Source organism: Desmodus rotundus, chromosome 4, assembly GCF_022682495.2.
Source record: "Desmodus rotundus isolate HL8 chromosome 4, HLdesRot8A.1, whole genome shotgun sequence".
Lineage (NCBI taxonomy): Eukaryota > Metazoa > Chordata > Mammalia > Chiroptera > Phyllostomidae > Desmodus > Desmodus rotundus.
In genome coordinates this window covers 99,240,963-99,261,163 of record NC_071390.1, presented here as the reverse complement: position 1 = coordinate 99,261,163, position 20,201 = coordinate 99,240,963, and the positions used below count along the sequence as shown (strand labels likewise).

General features: G+C 38.2%; 1 pseudogene; it reads left to right on the top strand.

Moving 5' to 3' along the window:
• Nucleotides 1–17,537: 17,537 nt before the first annotated feature.
• Nucleotides 17,538–18,375, top strand: LOC112322370 (S-formylglutathione hydrolase pseudogene; annotated as a pseudogene).
• Nucleotides 18,376–20,201: the final 1,826 nt, after the last annotated feature.

Here is a 20,201-nt window from a genome sequence, read left to right as displayed (position 1 = left end):
TCCATTTAAACTATTACTATTTATTTACTTACCCTAAATTCAAATAACACTGGATGAAGAGTAGGAAGCCTGTTATTGTGTGATCTTAGACAAGTCCCTTCACCTTCGTGGTCCTGGGTGTCCTCCTGAGTAAAGTCAGCAATCAGACTAGAAAACCACTAAGGTACTTCTGGTTCCAGGACTTCATAGGACAGTGAACTGTCATGCTTTAATCTGAAATCTCTTTCTCAAATGACAGTTAGGCATCTCCCAATTCCCACATGATATTTTGATTTTAGCTTTTGCTGACCGAGAGGAGGCACAGATCACTTGGGGTGAATGCCATAGCCCCAGACTCAGAAATTACTTTTATCATAAACTATGAGAAACAACTACTTCCTCCATGTCTGATGTCAACTCAATTTCTCACCCAAAGGCTAACTATCCTGTGGTCCAACTCTCAGCTGTACACAGTCTGGCCGAACCTCCAATGGCTGGCTCTGGCTGTCCCCTGAAAGCCAGTTAAAAAATATTTGGATGCTGAATGTTGACTCTGGGGCTTTCTGATCCAGAGGGAGGTATCAAATACTGTATGGATCAGGCCCTAAAGCCATTCCCAGCCTAGTCAAGATTCCATTGTAATTGTGATGCTATAAACTGGATAGTAGCTGCTTCAGTGCCGTGTGCTTCAATCCAGAAGTCTAGAATGATCCGAATGGCCCCAGGGGAAGCAAGTTTTTGAGGCCTTCCCAAATATGGAGCTCAGAGCTACCCCACCCCCCACCCAGGCTGCACACAGCTGCTTGCAGTCAGCCTAACCTGTGTTGAACCTTTCTTGATATATACTTAAGTCTGCTGCTCTTGGATTTGCAGGGCCAGGCGGAAATAGAGAAGGGGACAGAAAAGTGAAAAAGAGGGAAACAGGTATTCATGGCTTGTGTCTTCAAGGGGTTATTATCTGGGTGAGTTTGAGAGTTCATTCAGTGCATTGTATAGACTTGCGCTGTTTCTCAGGATGAGAGAAATGATCCTCAATACGTTTAACAGTAAAGCCTGGAGCATCACTGCAATCAGGTCTGTAACTTGGTCAAGTCCCTGGAGAGTAGATTAATCAGTCTCCTGCCTTTCACAACTCCCTCATAGGCACCGCATTCCAGGGCCAGTTCTCCTCCCTCAGCTTCTCCCCACCAAAAAGTCCCCATCTCTCATTTCCCTTCTGACTCAGAGTGTGTCTATGCATCTATCTCTCTGCATCTATATGTGCTTCTCTGTCTGTGTACCTCTCTCTATGACTCTCTTAGGTGTGTGTCTAAGTGTGTCTCCTTTTGTCTGTCTGTCTCTATCTCGCTCCATCTCTTATTCTATTTCAATCCCTCTTGGTCTGTGACCATGTGTGTTTCTCCTGTGATTCTGTTTCTGCCCACCTGACTCCCCCCAAACTATTCCTGACCAAGTAGAAAATAAAACAAATTTAATGTTTCTAAAAACACAGCAAACACTCATATTTCCAATTCTGCTGTTAAAAGTTATGGTGTCAGTACAAACGTATATTGATGGTGACGGAAGGAGATCTGAGTTTGGGTTGTAAACACACAGAGCAATATACAGATGCTGTATTATAAAATTGTACACGTGACATCTGTATAATTTTATTAACAAATGTCACCCAATGCATTTAATTAAAATTTTTTTCATGTGTATTAAAAAGGAAAACAGAAATGCTTTCTTCTTGGTGTCTCCCATAAAAGATGGGGTCAGGGAAGATCTGGAAATTCTCTTTCCAGGCTTGGGAATATAGGGTTGGGAGGGCTCAGGTGACAGCCACAAGGCATCCTGAATTAAACCTCTGTCCCTGGGAGCCCGGGAGGTGACACAGCCCTGGCAGCGATGGTGTGCAGCAGCTCAGGCACTCACCTCCCCGTGCCCTCGCTATCTCCAGGCTGCTGCTCGGCTCTGCTCCGGAGCCCTTACTTCCAGTGGGCATTTTCACTAAGGCAGCAAAACAGATTTGTGGGAACAGCATACACTATGGAATTAGAAGGCCCAGATTCATCATGCTGACTCTGCCTCTCACTCTGTGACACTGAGATTACAACTGAATTTGTCCTCTTTCCTTCCTTTGTATGAAAAGAGAGCATGAATGTGCCTCATGAGATTTTTGTTTTTAAGGTTCTTGGGACAGCGAAATGGTAAAGTGTAGTATAAAAGGTTACTGGGTTTTGTTTGGTTTAGTTTGATATTTTGTTTATTAATTCTGAGGTGCAGTGCTTCTCAACTGAGGCAGTTTTGTCTCCCAAGGGATATTTAGCAATGTCTGGAGACAATTGTGGTTGTCACACTAGAGAGGCATTACTGGAACTGACCGGATAGGAGCCAGATATGCCACTAAACATCCTACAATGCACAGGGCACTCACCACATCAAAGAAGTATTCGCTCCAAAATAATGCCACTGGTGCAGAGTTCGCAAAGCCCTGTTTAGAACGATGTACTTTTTAGAGTGGTTTTATGTATGTAATTAATGAATCATAATTTTATTTTCATTATTGTATTACTCTTAACATGCTTTTTCTATCAATGTACATTACATATTTTATTCCTTGGCAATCAGGTCCAAAGGCAAGGGAAGTTGGCCACTTTCCAGCCTTTGGCCATGAAGCTCCTAATATCTGTTCCATTGATGAACCCCTAGGCAATAAATACAGTGTACTGTATTTTTAATTGATTTGAGAGAGAGAGAGAGAGAGGAAGGGAGAGAGAGAAACACTGATTTGTTGTTCCACTTATTTATGCACTCATTGGTTAACTCTTATATGTGCCCTGACCAGGGATCAAACCCACAACCTTGGTACATCAGGATGATGCTCTAGCCAACTGAGCTACCTGATCAAGGCCCATACTATGCTATATTAAGTATCAAAAGGATTCACGACCTCCAAATCCTCCTCATGATATGGCGATTATAGGTTCAGTGACAACATAGCTCAGTTTATTTATTTGACCATTTGAAAATTGATTAATTTTGGTAAGGTACTATAATAAACACTGAGGAGACAGAATTAAAATAAATTCAGATATGATCTCTGCCAACAGGAATTTACAAATAGAGAAAAACAGGAGATAAACAAAAAAATTATTCAAACAAATGCATAACTACAAATTATAAACAGTGCAATAAATGAAAAAATAGTTTCTAGACTGAAAATAACTGAAGGGACCTTGTTTAAAAGCTGGGGAGGGGTGAGAAGTGTCAAAGAATGTTTCTCTGACTGAGGGCTAAGCTGTGACCAGAGGGAACAGTAGAATTTAGCCAGAAAAGGAACTTTTGCAGAAGAGAAAATAGCACGTAGCATTTTCTAAAGGGTTCTAAGGTCAGGAAACCTTGAGCCATTTCAAAAGCCAAGATTTGGGAATATGTTTATCTCCTTTCTTGAATCATCTAAATTCTTTGTGAGAACTACTAACTATATTGGGCTACACTTCTCATTCTTTACAGACAGTCTCACAAATTGATAGGTTTTGTTCATTGCTCTTTCTCTCTTTTTTTTTGAATATATATAATCAAGGTAAGTATGTTAATGAATGTGATATGATCATGACTAATCAACACCAAATAAAGGACATTAGAGACAATAAAATTATGTAGCTAAAAAAGATACTCGACTCCCTAACTTTACAAATATATATATGCATATATATATGAAACTTCCATGAATATCTCTCATCAAGTTATCTCTAAAGCTAGGACTAAAACCAAAGTCTCCTGACTCCTAGTCATTATCTTGTCTTTATTTGGGATGCACCCTTGTTTTTATTTAGAGACTAATATGTAAGTTGACCAAGCAGGAGATCTCCTTCAAACACAAGGTCAAAATAATGTCCATATTCATAAAAATTGAATTTTACTTTTTAATAGAGAAAATAATATAAAGAAGAGAATCTATTTGCTAGAATTTCTTATGTGCTAGATGTGTTTCATTTGGACTCAGATCTACTCTGCACCCTCTTAAACCTGCTTATGCTCTTGCTTGTCAGGAGTGTGGGTGTGCGGGGAGCTAGCTGCAGAGGTCTCATCTGTATACACTGTACCAACAGGTTGTCCTCTGGCTTTTGGTTGGGTTTGGCCATTTGGGTAGCACTGGCAGGAGGAATGGAAGGAAGAGATCAAGATATTTATTAGTTCAGGCTGCCACCATGCAGGGTGTACATTGGATGGCTTGCTTGACCAAAGTCTCTTCCTCCTGGCCCCCCTTCCTTATGATGGACTTTTTTTTTTTAAGATTTTATTTATTTATTTTTAGAGAGGGGAAGGGAGGGAGAAAGGGAGGGAGAGAAACATCAATGTGCGGTTGCCTCCTGAGTGCCCCCTACTGGGGACCTGGCCAGCAACCCAGGCATGTGCCCTGACTGGGAGTTGAACCAGTTACCCTTTGGTTCTCAGGCTGACACTCAACCACTGAGCCCCACCAGCCAGGGCTTATGATGGGCTTTTTAAAAAAAGTCTCCTCAAACTACCCCAGCTTAAATGTCTGTCTGTTACCTACGTGTCCTCAATCAGCCATCTCCAATAGTAAACAGGACAGAGATGCTGTCCTGTCCATTAAACAACTTCCACATTAGCTGCTCACACATACACAAAAGTCACACAGTACAAAATACTCCTTTGTTTCAGATTTGAGCTGTTTCTTTTAGAGCCTAGAGATCCCACAGTGAGATGAGGCTTCAGCATGGCCCCTTTTACTCATTACCTATGCATTTGGTCAAGGGGCCTGGGCCTTTGACTAACATTTCTGAGGCCTCTGCAGTGACTACTTCTCTTGGAACCAATTGAGAACAAACCTCTCTCCTTTGGATCCTGTTGTATAGGTTGAATTGTGTCCCCTCAAAAGATTTTGAAGTTCTAACCCCTCATACTTTTAATTGTGACCTTTTTTGAACATAGAGTCTGTACAGATATAATCAAGTTAAGGTAAGGTCATATTCAATTAGAGTAGACCCTAATTCAACAAGGGTTGTGTCCTTAGAAAAAAGAAGAGGGGGAGGAGAGAGAGAAAAATACCATGAAAAATGGAGGCAGAGAATGGAGTGATGCACGTGCAAGCTAAGGAGCAGCAAAGACTGCCAGCAACACCAGAAGCTAAGGACTTACATCAAATAGCTTCTCCCTTAGATGCTTCAGAGAGAGCATGACCCAACTCCCACCATTTCAGAACTCTCTGGTTCCCTTCTGCATGAACTTAGTGCACTTAGAGTCCATCTGTGGGCAGCTACACAAAAATGACCACAGATGTTTCCATTTCCAGAAGAAAATGTGTAGAATTGAAGATGTTAGAAAAAATTTTCTTAAAGTCAATAAGTACACTTATTTTGTTAGAGTTGCCTCCAGCATAGGGATTCTCATCCAGGGGTGACTTTGAACCCTCCCCCAGGAAGCACATGGGGACATTTAGGTTGTCACAATTGTAGAAGGTTGTCACTGGTATCTAGAGGGTAGGAACCAGGGATTCTGTTAAACCCCTACCTGACTCAAGACAGTCCCCCAACAACACAGGGTTATCTGGCCCGAAATGGCAACAGTGCCAAGGATAAGAAATTCTGCTTTAGCTTATGCCCTAAAAATGCTTACTTCCATCTTGTCTATTGAAAGGGAGAAATGTGTTTGAGTAGCGATGAGAAAATATTTGTTCCACTGTGTTCTATTTCCGAGTGACAAAGTTCTTCAGGAATTACCCAGTTTTTCAGAAAAAAATAAATTTATGTCTCCCTTTCAGCCAGCAGTACATTGTCCCTGTAACTCAAAATTCCACTTTCATGTGAATACCCTCATCTGGAACTAAACTCGTAAACTCTTAGCACAAAACATTTTCTCTCTTGGTGCCCTGCCGTCTGTAAGATGATCTGTTTGCCCCTGAAGCTTACGCTCGGACACGTGTTTCAGTTCCTGCATTCTGTAATCTCTTTTTCACGTCTCTACGCTCTGCACCCTCCTCATTACTGGTTTTACTAAATTTTAGGAACTCTTGGACTTTTGAAATGATTAATCTTCCAAAATTCTAAAACATTTTAAGGAAAACATAACTAACATAAAACATGTAGGTGATTTTTTTCTACATAAGCTCAAAATGAGTCTACTTTGTCTAAGCCTGAATCATTTGGACTAATACATTCTCTTTCCAATCAGTGTTTTAAACATCCTGTCATGCTGTCATTTCCATCTTTCACGTAAGAAGCATTGTTATACGGAATGTTATTTTGTCAGAGATTCCTTGTCATATTTGAATTTCCACTTTTTGTAACCATTTCTGTTTGGACTTCCTAAACAACTAAAGCTAATAGTGGCCATTGTAGGTTACCATGTGAGTTCTACCTTAGATGGAAGGAGACCCAGTTTACAAATGTGGTTGCTGAGTTGAGAGAAAGTAAAAAAAAGGGGGAGTTGTAGGGGTTACCTATGTGCTGTTGTGTCACTGGTTCGCTGTATAACTTTGGGGAATCTGATCCTTTCAATGGAATGATTTATCTCCTCATGTTCAAAATAGAGATGATAAAGTGTCAAAACCCACCATTTATAGTAACCAAACTAGGGGTGTATCTTCTGCGCAGGTCAGAATGGCTCCTCTTCATCTCAGGTCTTAGTGCTGAAGCATGAAGAGTTGTTTCGGGATAAAATGCCTCTCCCCGCACCGGGTCAAACCACAAACGGACGCAGCAGTCCCAATGGAAGACAACCAGAATGTACGAAAGGAAAATATCCTACCCCTCTTTACCATAAAGTTGGAAATAATGGTTTTAAAGCTGACTCAGTAACTTCACACGTCTCAGCTCATTAGGAACACAGCTGTCCCTTTTTGTCACATCGTCAGAAGCCCTAGTGGGTTTTCTAGCCAACAACAATAGGAAATCTGTCGCTTTTTGAAGAACAAATTAAATGTTTCGGATGAGGACTTGAGTGAAACAGTTTTTGAGTAACTATGACAGGCTTGGAAGCCGAAGTGCAGCACCACATACTGGTGACACTGTTTTCATAACCTTCGGAGTGGCTGCACTGCTGTAAGGCAGACGCCGGCACTTCAAACACGTAGGAGTCAGCGCGATGCCGACACAACGCGTAAGGTTAAAAATATGGCTTGTACGTGTTAGAACAAAGAAGGAGCCCGGCAAATTTTGTTTAATATGTAAATTTAAATGACAGGTTGTTGATCCAGAAAACATACAATGATGCTTCTATTTCATCAAATCAAAGACATTGTCAATTGTAAGACAAGCTGTGAAAGTAGAAGAAAACTTTCAATTCATTGTAAGACCATATTTGAAGTACATGTAAAAAAGAAAACTTGGTGCCAAATGAGTTAGACATAAGGTTTTTTTAAGTACATTGAGCATAAGAGGCACTTCAGTTTCAGTTATGCTGAAATGTGAAAAATGGGCATCTTAGAACGGAGGAAATTCAGTAGGTCACCCCATTCATGCGTCCTTCGTGCAAGTTCTTGTGTGGCCTATGACAGACGCTGGGGACGTCAAAAGGCTCAATCATTTTGTCTACTGGTTGTTTAGTGCTTTCTTTGTGGTAAATGCTGTTCTCCAGATATTAACTTAGAAAAATCTTCACACTCCTTGTCCTCTCCCACATGTCCGTCTGCCTGCCTCTTCCTAACTCTAATCTTCCAGTCATTTTCCTACTAGATTCCTGGCCAGCTGGCCAGGCCATTCATTGTCCACGGCCCTCAGGACACTTCCCCTTTTGCACAAAGTGAATGACCCCACCTTACACTCACAGTTCCACACATCAGGGAGATTTTCTCTCCCCACCCTCTTGCAAGACCTCCTCATGAACGTGGCTGTAATGCAGGCACTATTCATTTCAGCTGCCATCAATGTACTGAGCTGACTCATCCATCAAGAAAGCTCAGGTTTTTTCCTTCTCTTCCTTAGTCGCACAGGACTTTCTCACTGGGTGTGATCTGAGGGAAGGGCATTGAGGGAAGGGCATTGGAACGACTGTAATGTGTGACATGGGGTCTGGCTACCAGCTCACACGGTGTGCTTGTGATCTCAGATATGCCATTTCCACCCTACAATAGACTGCTGATGGACCCACCCAAATCTATGAATTGGTAAGTCTGACACCACTATAATAAGTAGTTTTGAACACAAGGTCACTAGGCACCTCATGGTCAACTATTTTATCTCTGCTAGGGCCAAGTAATATGCCAGAAGTTATTTTTCAAAAGGCATAAAATTCTCTTTTATGAGTGACATGACTTTGCTCCAGAATCCCAGAAACCTGCATCATGATTCTCCAACAAAGTCTTTCCATGAACTCCAAACAGCCTGTTTTTCAAAATCAGCACTTCCAACATCAGAGAGCCCATTGGACCATGTGGCTCGGGCAATGGGGCTGTCCAAATCATAGCCTGGAGTCCTACAGGTTCCTGTACTGCTCCTGGTCCCTCTGAAAGCTGGCAACACTCTGTGCCACCTGATATATGGTCCAAACAGTATTTCCATGTGTGAAGGGTGCTGCCTCCAGAATGAAAAGAGGTCACTAGTCACTTTGCTTCATTCTTGTCATAGGAGATGCACGATGCAGAAATGTGTCTTAATTTGGAGAGCATATTAGCATGCTTCTGACCACCAGACCTCTGAATTCATCCCTGAAGTGACAGGTCCCTGAAACTTAAATCCACCCTTTGGGATACACAGAGAGAGAGAGAGAGAGAGAGAGAGAGAGAGAGAGAGGCATATATATGCATGTATGTGCCTCTAATATACTACTATCATCTCTTGCTCATCCTATCAAATATGCATGTTATTATCAATGTAATATATCAGTGTTCTATGAGATATCCTGGTAATCCACATCTCCTTGGAATAATTTATAACAGTGTATTTTAGGAAAATTTTAAAATAAATATTCTTTCAATGTCACATGAATGAAAATTCTTCTGATTCTCTTTTCCAATCAAACTATGAAACAGTGTATATGCCAAATCAATTACCATATACTATCTGCTTGAAGCCTTATTAATATTCTCTAACAACATATTATACCACATCTGGTAAAGGAAGTACATGTGGGCTACTATTCAAATGAGTTCATAGAGTCCCCAGGAAGAAATGAGAAAAGTCTTAGTGTTGGTATATACTTAAGGAAAGGGGAATCAATTAAAGACACAGATGGTGGTTGTTGCTATGGAAACAAATAAAGGAGGTAAATAGAATAGAGAATGACAAGAGAGGGGCTGCTATTTTCTATGAGGTGTCAATAAAGAAACTCACTACTTAAGTGACGTCCCAGTAAAAACCAGAAAAAAGTGGGGAAATCTATGGATACCCGTAGAAAAATCCTAATTGATAGAATGATTGGCTTAGCATGTTCAAGGTGGGCCACTGTGATTAGAGCAGAAAGAGCTAGGTGCAGAATGGGAGAACTGAGTAAAGAGTGGGAACACAGAGGACGGAGGGGAAGAAAGAGGGCAGAGATCATAACCCATTGTAATTAGATAGTTTTGTTTGTGTGTTTGGTTTTGGTTTTGGTTTCTGGATGAAAAGAAAGCCTTTTAAGGATTTTGATCAGAGGCTGTTATCCAGGTTACATTTTAATAGAATCCCTGTTGTGCTGAAAACAGGGTTTAAGTCTTTAGTAGAATAACCTTTACAGAGGAGATTTTCATGTTCTACTGACTTGGGAGGGAAGATGAAAATTTAAGGAAATGGAAACAAAATGTGGCAGGAAAAACCATGAAGGAAATTTCACTTGATATTCTTTCTTCTATTAAGGAACTGAAAATTTAATAGCCTACCATGTTTTCATTTTGTCTTGATTGTCAAGAAGTTCAGAGCCAATTTTAAAGCTTAATGAAGTCATTCATCAATGTACTTATTCATTCACTTATTCATACATTCAATCAATAATCATCTAGTTCATGGCTATATATATATATACTAAATATTGTGCAACAAGAAATAGTCCTAGGTATTGAAAATCTTGGCAACAACAACTGGGAAAAATAAACCTTGATTATTTTTCAGAAGATAGATGTATCTACAGAAGGATTTTTTTTGTTTGCTTTGTTATATTTTGTTTAAAATCTTAAAACAGTATTACAAGGGACGTTAAGTGACAAATTAAAATTTTGAAAAGAAAACTGCATATTATTTCAATACAAAATGGTTAACCTAATGTCAATAACACATAGATTTTAGAGTCAAAATTATTTTTCCTCAGAAATGACCAACTGATGAACTGAGTTCCTCTTGAATTGATGGTTTGTAAGTAGAACTTTATCCCGAACCATACATTCAGAATACATTTCCAAGTATATAAAATCATTGAGTAGAAACAAAAATTATAGTTTATTGAGGAAGATTGCATAGGGAAAAACCTGCTTACATACTCAGACAAATTATATCATAAAACTAAGCTGTAATAAGACTGGTAGTTTGAAGTGCTCTATTTTTACCTCGCCACATACCTTCAGCCTAGCTAATTTAGAAATTTTAATGGTAATCCATAAACATTCTCATACTCTATGATAAAGTTAAATAATCAATGTTGTACCAGTAAACCAGGAAATGCAATCCAGGATAATTAGATTAAGAAAGAAAATAAACAGTGTCATATTGCTTTTAAGACATTTAAAAATCTGAACATTGTTGTGGAAAGCCCAGCTCCTGGAATGTAAAAAGCTACATGGTATCAGGAACTAGTCACTCAGTGAGAAAGGTTCAGACTTTGGGGATGCAGATGTTACCAGAAAATGATTACTTGGAGGGGAAAAGTGAAGTTTCTCCATCTGGTCACTTGACAACTCTAGCAAAAACTTAATGGAAAACACAATTAAATCTGCTAGATATTACTAATGAAAATATTTAATTATTTATGTGTCTTACTTAGAGTCATTTCTCCAGGATTTGGGAATATATCAGCAGTTACTATCTTTATTTTTAAGGTTATCAGATAGAAGACTTATAAAAGGAAGTCCTATAATCTTAATTGAGGATAGTATGAGCACAACCAAAAGATATAAAATTTGGCTTTTTAAAATATGTAGAATTATTTGATCATTTGTATTGTGAATTTTTCACTTGACTATAGAATTATTTTTGTAGTTTTTGAATGACCAATTTTTGAATAATTTCAATTACTCTTCAACTGCTATGTTTTTACAAACCAAAATTTAAAAATGTTTCTGGAAATGTTTTTTTCCTTTTGGCATGTTTTATCTAACTTGGTTCAAGTGATTATATAATATTTAAGGGGAAAATAAATAGAAATACAACTAAATACAATGCTAAGATATTGGGATATAGCAGTGAATAATACTCCATAGAAATGTCTCAGTTTTGTCAATGACTTCTGTGATGGTTCATTTTATGTGTCAGCTTGGTTAGGTACCCAGTTATTTGGTTAACACCAGGTGCTATGAAGATGTTGTTGCAAAAGTAATTTTTAACTGCAATTAAATTTACATTAGTAGATTTGAGTAAGTTAGATTACCCTCCATAATGTGGATTGTCCTCATCTAATCAATTGAGGATCTTAAGAGAAAAGACTGAGGTCCTCTGAGAAAAAGGAATCCTGCCTTCAAACTGCCTTTGGACTCAAGACTACAACATCAATTCTTTCCTGGGTCTCCAGCCTGCTGGCCTACCCTGAAGATCTGAACTTTGCAGCCCCCATAATTGTTGGAGCCAATTACTTAAATCTCTCAATATATAGGTAGGGAGATACATGATAGGTAGGTAGGTAGTCAGAGGATGATGATAGATAGATAGATAGATGACTGATACATAGATAGATAAATAGATAGACCTATTTGACTTGTTCCTCTAGAGAATCCAAAAACAATTTCCATGACACTAAATCCAATGGTCATTGCTCATGCTCTTTTTCCTGAATCTGTCAACAGCATTTTACTTCAGTGATAATCCCCCCTTTTTAATATAACTTACATATTTCCATATTAAGTGTCTTGCTTATTACCTAAACTTCAGACTCAATTATCCTCTATTAGTATGCAATCTCTACTACAGCAGAGATTTTTGGCAATTTTGTTCACTGTTAAATTTCCTAGTATCCAGGATAGTGCATGACATATAATAAGTAAATACTGTATGTTTATATTTTAATGATTTAAGATATTTGAAATAAATTTTTCTTATGAAGATATGAAACTAAAGTTACCACCTATATCAGAAAATCAATATAAACACCCTTGCCCTGGCTGGTGTGGCTCAGTGGATTGAGTGCCAGCCTGCAAACCAAAGGGTTGCTGGTTTGATTCCCAGTCAGGGCACATGCCTGGGTTGTGGGTCAGGTCCCCAGCTGGGGGCGCAGGAGAAGCAACCGCACATTGATGTTTCTCTCCTTCTCTTTCTCCCTCCTTTCCCCTCTCTCTAAAAATAAAATTTTTTTTAAAAAACCTCTTAAAGTCCAAACTCCTGCCAAAATAGCATAACCTATACTCAATAACTCAGTTTGATGCTATTGTTTTTAGGAAGGGGTTTACTACAACTATGAGAACAAAAAGGGCACCCAAGATGGGCCAGTTACAACCACCCAAAGTAAACAGGAACAGAGAGAGTAGTGACTCTGCTCCCAAGATCAGGAAGAGGTGAATGAGGAGACATGGGACTTACTATCACTTTCTTGACTGCACAACAGCCTTTCATCTTAGGAATGTGGGAGTCATAAATACAAAAGTGGAATAAGATTGTGGAAACTAATGTACTTCAATAATTACATACAATAATCCATTCTGGACATATAAAATATTATTTAAGGAAACATAATCTTAATGCCTTGATTTGACTCAGGGCATAATTACTAACCCTGTGTAATCACTGTAGAATATTCTAACTCATGTCTTTGATTTTTTTGTAGATTTTAATACACTGCCATCTTGTGAGCTTTTGAGCAATATCAAGTGAACCACAGAGCATCTCCCCTGTTGGATTATATTTCTACACAAAATATGTTAAATAGAATGACAAAGTGTTCATTCCCTATTTGTTGTTGATTTACTATTTTAATTGAGATTTTTCAATCTTCAAAATATTATTCTAGAAAGAATCAATGATTAACACCAGTTAAGTATATCATAGACAATAACACAACATATGCAGAATACAATAATAGTGTTGTAAGTTTTATCATCACTCCTATCTCAGTAAACATTTTTCAAAACATGAAAATTAATTGTGTGTATATAGCTAGTCCAATCTCTTGCCCTTCCCATGATAATTAAATGACTAACAAAAAATTTTCAAATAATTTTCTATATCTGTATAGGAGTTGTATTAATATTTACTTTTTCTAGTTATGAAAGAAATACCAAATACCATATGATGTCACTTATAAGTGAAACCTAATCAACAAAACAAGTGAGCAAAATAGAACCAGAGACATGGAAATAAAGAACAAACTGACAGTGACCAGAGGGGAGGAGGGCAGGGGATAACGGGGAAAGAGGGGAAAGGGGCAAGACAAGGAACACGAATAGAGGACTCATGGGCACGGACAATGGGAGGGATTGACTGTGGGAGTGGTGGGGTGAGGCAGGGGAGAGCAATGGGGAGAAAGGTGGGACAAGTATAACTAAACAATAAAAAATCATTGCCAATTAAAAATAAAAATAAAAGAAATACTTTCTCATTGTAAGAAATTCTAAAAAATATTTTGAGATGGCTATCTGGGCTTCATATAGTATACCATAACCACACAACAGCAGTGAATCGAGACAATTTTTTAAACAACAAAAATGTTTATTGAGCATTTTTACTATGTGCTTTATATTCATACTTTCATTAACAGCTAAAGAAACTGAAGCATAGAGAGGTTATGGAACCTGCTCAAGGTACAGATGTCTTGGCTGCTTGGAGGGGCTGCCTTTTTAGGCTCAAGTCCCTCAATTACACTCTGAATAAGTAAAGTGACTGGGTGTGACTCTGAATAGTATTGCATGGAAGTTCATCTATGCATCATCTTTTTCTTTTTTTGCCTATTAACTCAATTAGTAGACCCACATGCTGAGTGTTTCATTTTTATTTTTAAGTGATTCTGTTGGAGATATTTTTTTACTTGACAGATAATTACTTTGAAAATTTCCCCTAAGATAGTCCCCAATTAAGACACATTAAACTCATTTCTATTATAATCTCTTTAGATTGATCGTAGTACCTTTGAAATAGCTGGTAAGTGTTCTTTCATCTGGTGACAGTTAAGACCAGAAGAAACAGCCACACACTGTGGAAAATAATTTTTTTAAAGAAATAAAGGCAAAGAAAAAAATGAAAAATGAAGGACTTGAGACAAATCTTAACATGAAGTCAAGAAAATGTTGATAACAATCCATTTTGAAGATCTGGCTGAAGAGTTAATAAAGTGTCACGAGTCCATGCCTTTACTGTGTTTGTAATTGAGCTCGAGCTGCAAGGAGTGGAAAAGAGTGACCTAAACATATAAGAAATAATGCAGCTTCCTTCTGTTTGTCAAAGCAACCTTGAAGTCTTAAGATTTGAAATATAATTCTTAGTCTTAAATTCTTTTTGCAATCTGCTGTAAAGAAAAGAAAGCATTTTATCATAACCCTTATTGCAGAAAAAAACATTCCATACTCTTTTTGTATCAGGGAGGGAAAAACTGCAATTGAGTTTTATTACTTCATTCACTATCCATTTTAGTATGGTTACAGAACATTTGCCAAACCAGGTTTTATTTTATTCCATTAACAAATTCTTTTCCTCAAAAAACACAATTAAAATTTATAAGGGAAATAAAATATAACCTTAAATGAGAACTTATATACTGCATTTCTTACAACAGCTGCCTCTATTTCATTTTAAATTAACCTAACTTTATGCAGAGCCTTTGGAGCTGACCTTATGAAACAGCAATACTATTGGTCCTAAAGCACATGTTTCCAATTTTATATATCTGAGATAACATTTCTTATAATATCCAAGAAATGAGGCTGAATGATGCCTGAGAAAGAACAACTCTGTGTATCATTTAATATAACATTGACATCGATATGAATGTTACCTATTGAAGGCACAGAAAACTACAGGCTTTATCTCACTCTTGCTTAATCTGCCATTGCTACTTTCTAGAGAGCCCTATTCAGAAACACAAAAGTAGAGCCCATAACTTTGATATCTGAAACCGATTGACAATATAAGCATGGTAAAAAGACACATTCTCATCTTAATTTCTATTTCTTATAAATTTTATGTTTATCTGTAGTTCCTTTCTTCTATGGAGCTTAAAGACTCTTACGTACACTAGTTAGTGAGTCTTTTCAACATCCTTATGAAATAGACAGGAAATTCCTGTTGGTCAAGACATGAATGAAAACAAAGTCAGACTCCATTATTTACCATGGAAAATCAAATTTAATCAGTTGTTTCACAGAAACTTTTAATTAGCTATTCTTCTCTGATGAGAACCAAACAAGAGAAAATGTTCTTAAATTACAGTGGGGAGAATATAAGATAGCAATACAAATGACATTTTTAATGGAGAGAGTAAAAATGAAGCTGGATTAGGTTAATTAGCCTACAGCATGCATATTAACAGTGGAACACAGGGTGACAGCAAGGGCTGAGATCAGGAGAGGCTACAAAACACCGTAAGACCTTCTCGCATATCTCCTCTTCCCATCTCTGGACAGTCAGTTACTCGTATTTGAATAATTGCCCCAGAACAACCCAAAGTCTCAGGGAACATCCCTCCTGTGCCATGGGTTTCATATGGGCAAGCACCACAGCTCCATGATACAATAGCTTATTGCGAGTCATAGTTTCTCATTTTGGAAGAAGGTAAATTAATGATAGATTTCAGATATTATTTCTACATGGTTTGTCCTAGAAAAAAAGTAAACAATGTTCATTTCAGACTCTTCTAAAGTCATGCAATTCCATGTCCATTAAAACGACATAGTAGCAATTTTTGGATCAATGTAAGAGAAAGAGCATCATCGTGAATAATCCTCCTCTAAGGACACTGACTAAGTGATTACTAATGCATGGCCAGTCCAGCTTAGTTCACCACACAGTGCCTAGGAACCTATCAATAGATTTATAACATATTTATTAACGCTCCTACACGCAGTGAGCAGCTATGGCTCTGGACCTCAAAGAATCTACATGTCCTTTTTATTAATCTCTCCATGGTTTTCCAAAATTTGCTATAATTTGCACAAATTGTTCAGTGTTCACCATTACCATTCCCTCCACCAAAGCATGGCTTTAAGTGATTTAATACAGTCCAGGTATATAATTTTTTTGAACTACTAATTAAATGTTTTTCTTTATTTTAGAGACATTGGTAAAATATATTGAATTCAGAGCTCAAGGGAAATATGTTGATTTAACATCAATCTGTCTTTCAACATTCCGAAAAGTATTAAAAGCAGCAGCCTATTTTCAAAGTTTTGGGTTTCAAACCTAATAAACCAAAATTTTGTGGAAATATATGTATTCACAGATATATATATCATTCAATGATATCTATATCATTCTAAATGTCAGGAATTATAAATATGATTAAACTTAGTGGCTTAATTCAAATGACTCTTATCTTCAGAATTTCATTTACTCCCAAAAATATAACTTTGTATTGAAACTTTAATTAGAAACAACAAGCGCTGGCGAGGATGTGGAGAAAAGGGAACCCTCATGCACTGTTGGTGGGAATGCAGACTAGTGCAGCCACTGTGGAAAACCGCAGCCATTGTGGCTGCACTCAAAAAACTAAAAATGGAACTGCCCTTGGATCTAGTGATTCCACTACTGGGATTATATCCTAAGAATCCTGAAACACCAAATCAGAAGAACCTATGCACCCCAATGTTCATAGCAGCATCATTTACAATAACTAAGTGCTGGAAACAGCCTAAGTGCCCATCAGTAAATTAGTGTATCAACAAACTGTGGTACATTTACACAAGGAATACTATGCAACAGAAAGAAAGAAGGAGCTCCTATCCTTCAAGACAGCATGGATGGAACCGGAGCGTATTATGCTAAGTGAAATAAGCCGGGTGGTGAAAGACAAATACCATATGGCCTCACCTATAACAGGACCCTAACAAACAAAACAAACAAGTGAGCAAAATAGAACCGGAGGCATGGAAACAAGGAACAGACTGACAGTGACCAGAGGGGAGGCGGGGAGGAGAACAATGAGGGAAAGAAGGGGAAGAGCCCAGTCAAGGAACATGTATGGATGACCCATGGACATGGGCAACAGGGTGGGGATTGACTGTGGGAGCAGAGGTAGGGAGCAGCAGGGAACATGGGAGAGCAACAGGGGAAAAATTGGGACAACTGTAACAGAACAACAGTAAAATGAAAAAAAAAAGTTTTTCTAGACATAATGCTTTATCTTCTTTTGCACGCATTAGAGTTTGAACTGAATTTTTATGTATTGGTATATCCAGCTCATTAATGTATTCATTTTCTGTTAAAAATAAGAGATTCACTGTTACTACCACCTCTGCCACTGGAGGATCATCTACCCTTTGATGCAGACAAAAGAGCAAGTCTCAGTAGGATATGAAAAGAATAGCACTGAAACAGATTTCCAGCAACAAGTGCTTTGGGGGATTCTAGAAAGTTTTTGAACATGACAGTGTTGGACTGAGCTACAAAATGAGATTTGCTACCTACTTACCACCAAAGGCAGAAACTGAAAAATGCCCTGTTACGTATTGGCTGTCTGGTTTAACCTGCACAGAACAGAATTTTGTATCAAAATCCAATTATCATCAGGCAGCCCTGGAACATGGCCTTGTGGTGGTCGCTCCAGACACCACCCCTCAGGCTGCAATGTTAAAGAAGATGAGAGCTGGGACTTTGGCACTGGTGCTGGGTCTTATGTGGATGCCACTGAAGATCCTTGGAAAATGAACCACAGGATGTACTCATGTAACAGAGGAGCTTCCCTATCTCGTCAATGCCAATTTTCCAGTAGACCCCCAAAGGATGTCTATTTTTGGCCACTGCATGGGAGGTCATGGAGCTCTGATTTGTACTTTAAAGAATCCTGGAAAATACAAATTTGTGCCAGCATTTGCTCCAATTTGCAATCTAGTGCTTTGTCCTTGGGGCAAAAAAAGCTGTTAGTGGATATTTGGGAACAGATCAAAGTAAATGGAAGGCTTATGATGCTACCCATCTTGTCAAGTCTTTCAGCTGGACATACTAATTGATCAAGGAAAAGACCAGTTTCTTTTCAGCTGGACAGTTACTACCCAATACGTTTATAGCCATCTATCCAGAAAAGAAAATCCCTATTATTTTTAGATTACAAAAGAGTTATGATCACAGGTAGTTCTTCACAACCTTTATTACTGATCACATCAGACATCATGCAAAATACCTGAATGCTTGAAAAACTTCAGATAAGAGACTCTCTTCAGGATTATAAAAATTGTGATAAACAAAATTGCAAGGAAAAAGATTTCAAAACATTTCATGTCATAATGCTAAAAATGCTTCATTCTACAGTTAAATCACCTTCTGAATAAATACAAAACTTGAAAAAGGTAAGAGATTTATACATCTTATTTACATAATTATTCCACAAATATTTCACTGTAATGAGATCCAAATTAGGGTCATTTTTCTGCTAAACTTTGTCTGTCAAATCTCTGAAAAGGTGATGCACCCAATAGGGTTATGTTAGCTCAGTATTCCAAGATGGCGTCCAACACTAATCTAAGGTGGGAATTGCCTGAGGGTTCTCCTTCCTGCCCTTCCTTGTTACTCCAATGTGAGCGACTTCAACAGTTTTCAGTCTTTGTACTTTCCCTTCAATGTTGCACATGACAACCAGGAAAGGTCTTTCTTGGCACTGAGGGAAATATTTAAAACATTTGACTCTTGATCAGTAATGCTTTAGAGGAAAGATCTTAATCAAAAAAAGAAAAGAAATTGTTAAAAATGAATTAAGAAAACCTCATTGAAAATGGAATTGGGAAGCCCTGAAGGAGAAGCTCTGATGCACTGCCACCTGGACCCTGAGGAAGAGGATATACCACAGCAGTAAATTTCTCCTTGCCAGCACACCTCTCTACCTCTGGCAATCATCACCAGAACCTTTCTAGCTGGTTGCTTTCAGGCTTGGGCTCCTGGTTACAACTCAGCCAATGAAAAACTGCCATGCTCAACCAATGAGAAGCCATTGCCCTCCTGAATTCTGTGAAACAGACCCTCCCAACTTTCTCTTTTGTCCACAAAGAAGCAAGCCTTTCTCCTCTGTTCTTTGGACTTGCCTATGGTTTGCCCTCGATTGCTTGTCCCAAATTGCAATTCCTCTGCTAGTTCCAAATAGAGACATTTTGCTGGTTAAATAACTGGCTCTTTTGCCCTTTAAGGTCAACAGAAGAAATTAAAGAAAAAAATGGAGAAAAGAGAATAGGGTCTAAGGTACCTGTGAGACACCATCAGTCATATCAACATATATATTGTGGGAGCCACAGAGGGAGAAGAAAGAAAAAGGAGAATAGAAATTACTTGAGGGCATAATGGCTGAAAACATATCGAATTTGTGAAAGACACAAATATTGAGTTTGCCAAAAAGTTCATTTGATTTTTAAGTAAAACTAAAAAGATACATCTTTCATTTTCACCAATAACTTTATTGAACAATGTATCCACTGTTTTGTTCCACTGCCTTCTGCCATCTTTCAAGCAACTTCATAATTCCAGCTTCCCAAGATTTTATATCATTTTGAGGAAAGGAATATTCCAGGTGACTTTTGCAGTCTTCCAGGGATTGAAGTTTTTTCCATTAAAAGAATTTTGTAAAGACTGAATAAATGGAAATCTAAAGGTGAAATGTCTGGTGAATATGGCAGATGAATCAGAACTTCCCAGCCAAGCTGTAACAGTTTTTGCCTGGTCATCAAAGAAACATGCGGTCTTGCGTTATCCTGATGGAAAATTATGCATTTTCTGTTGACTAATTCCGGATGCTTTTCATCAAGTGTTGTTTTCTGTTGGTCTAATTGGGAGCAGTACTTGTTGCAATTAATTGTCTGGTTTTCCAGAATGAGCTCATAATAGAGGACTCCCTTCCTATCCCACTGTATACACAACATCACCTTCTTTGGATGAAGACAGGCCTTTGGTGGGGCTGGTGGTGGTTCATTGTGCTTGCCCCAAGATATCTTCTATTCCACATTATTGTAAAGTATCCACTTTTCATTGATAGTC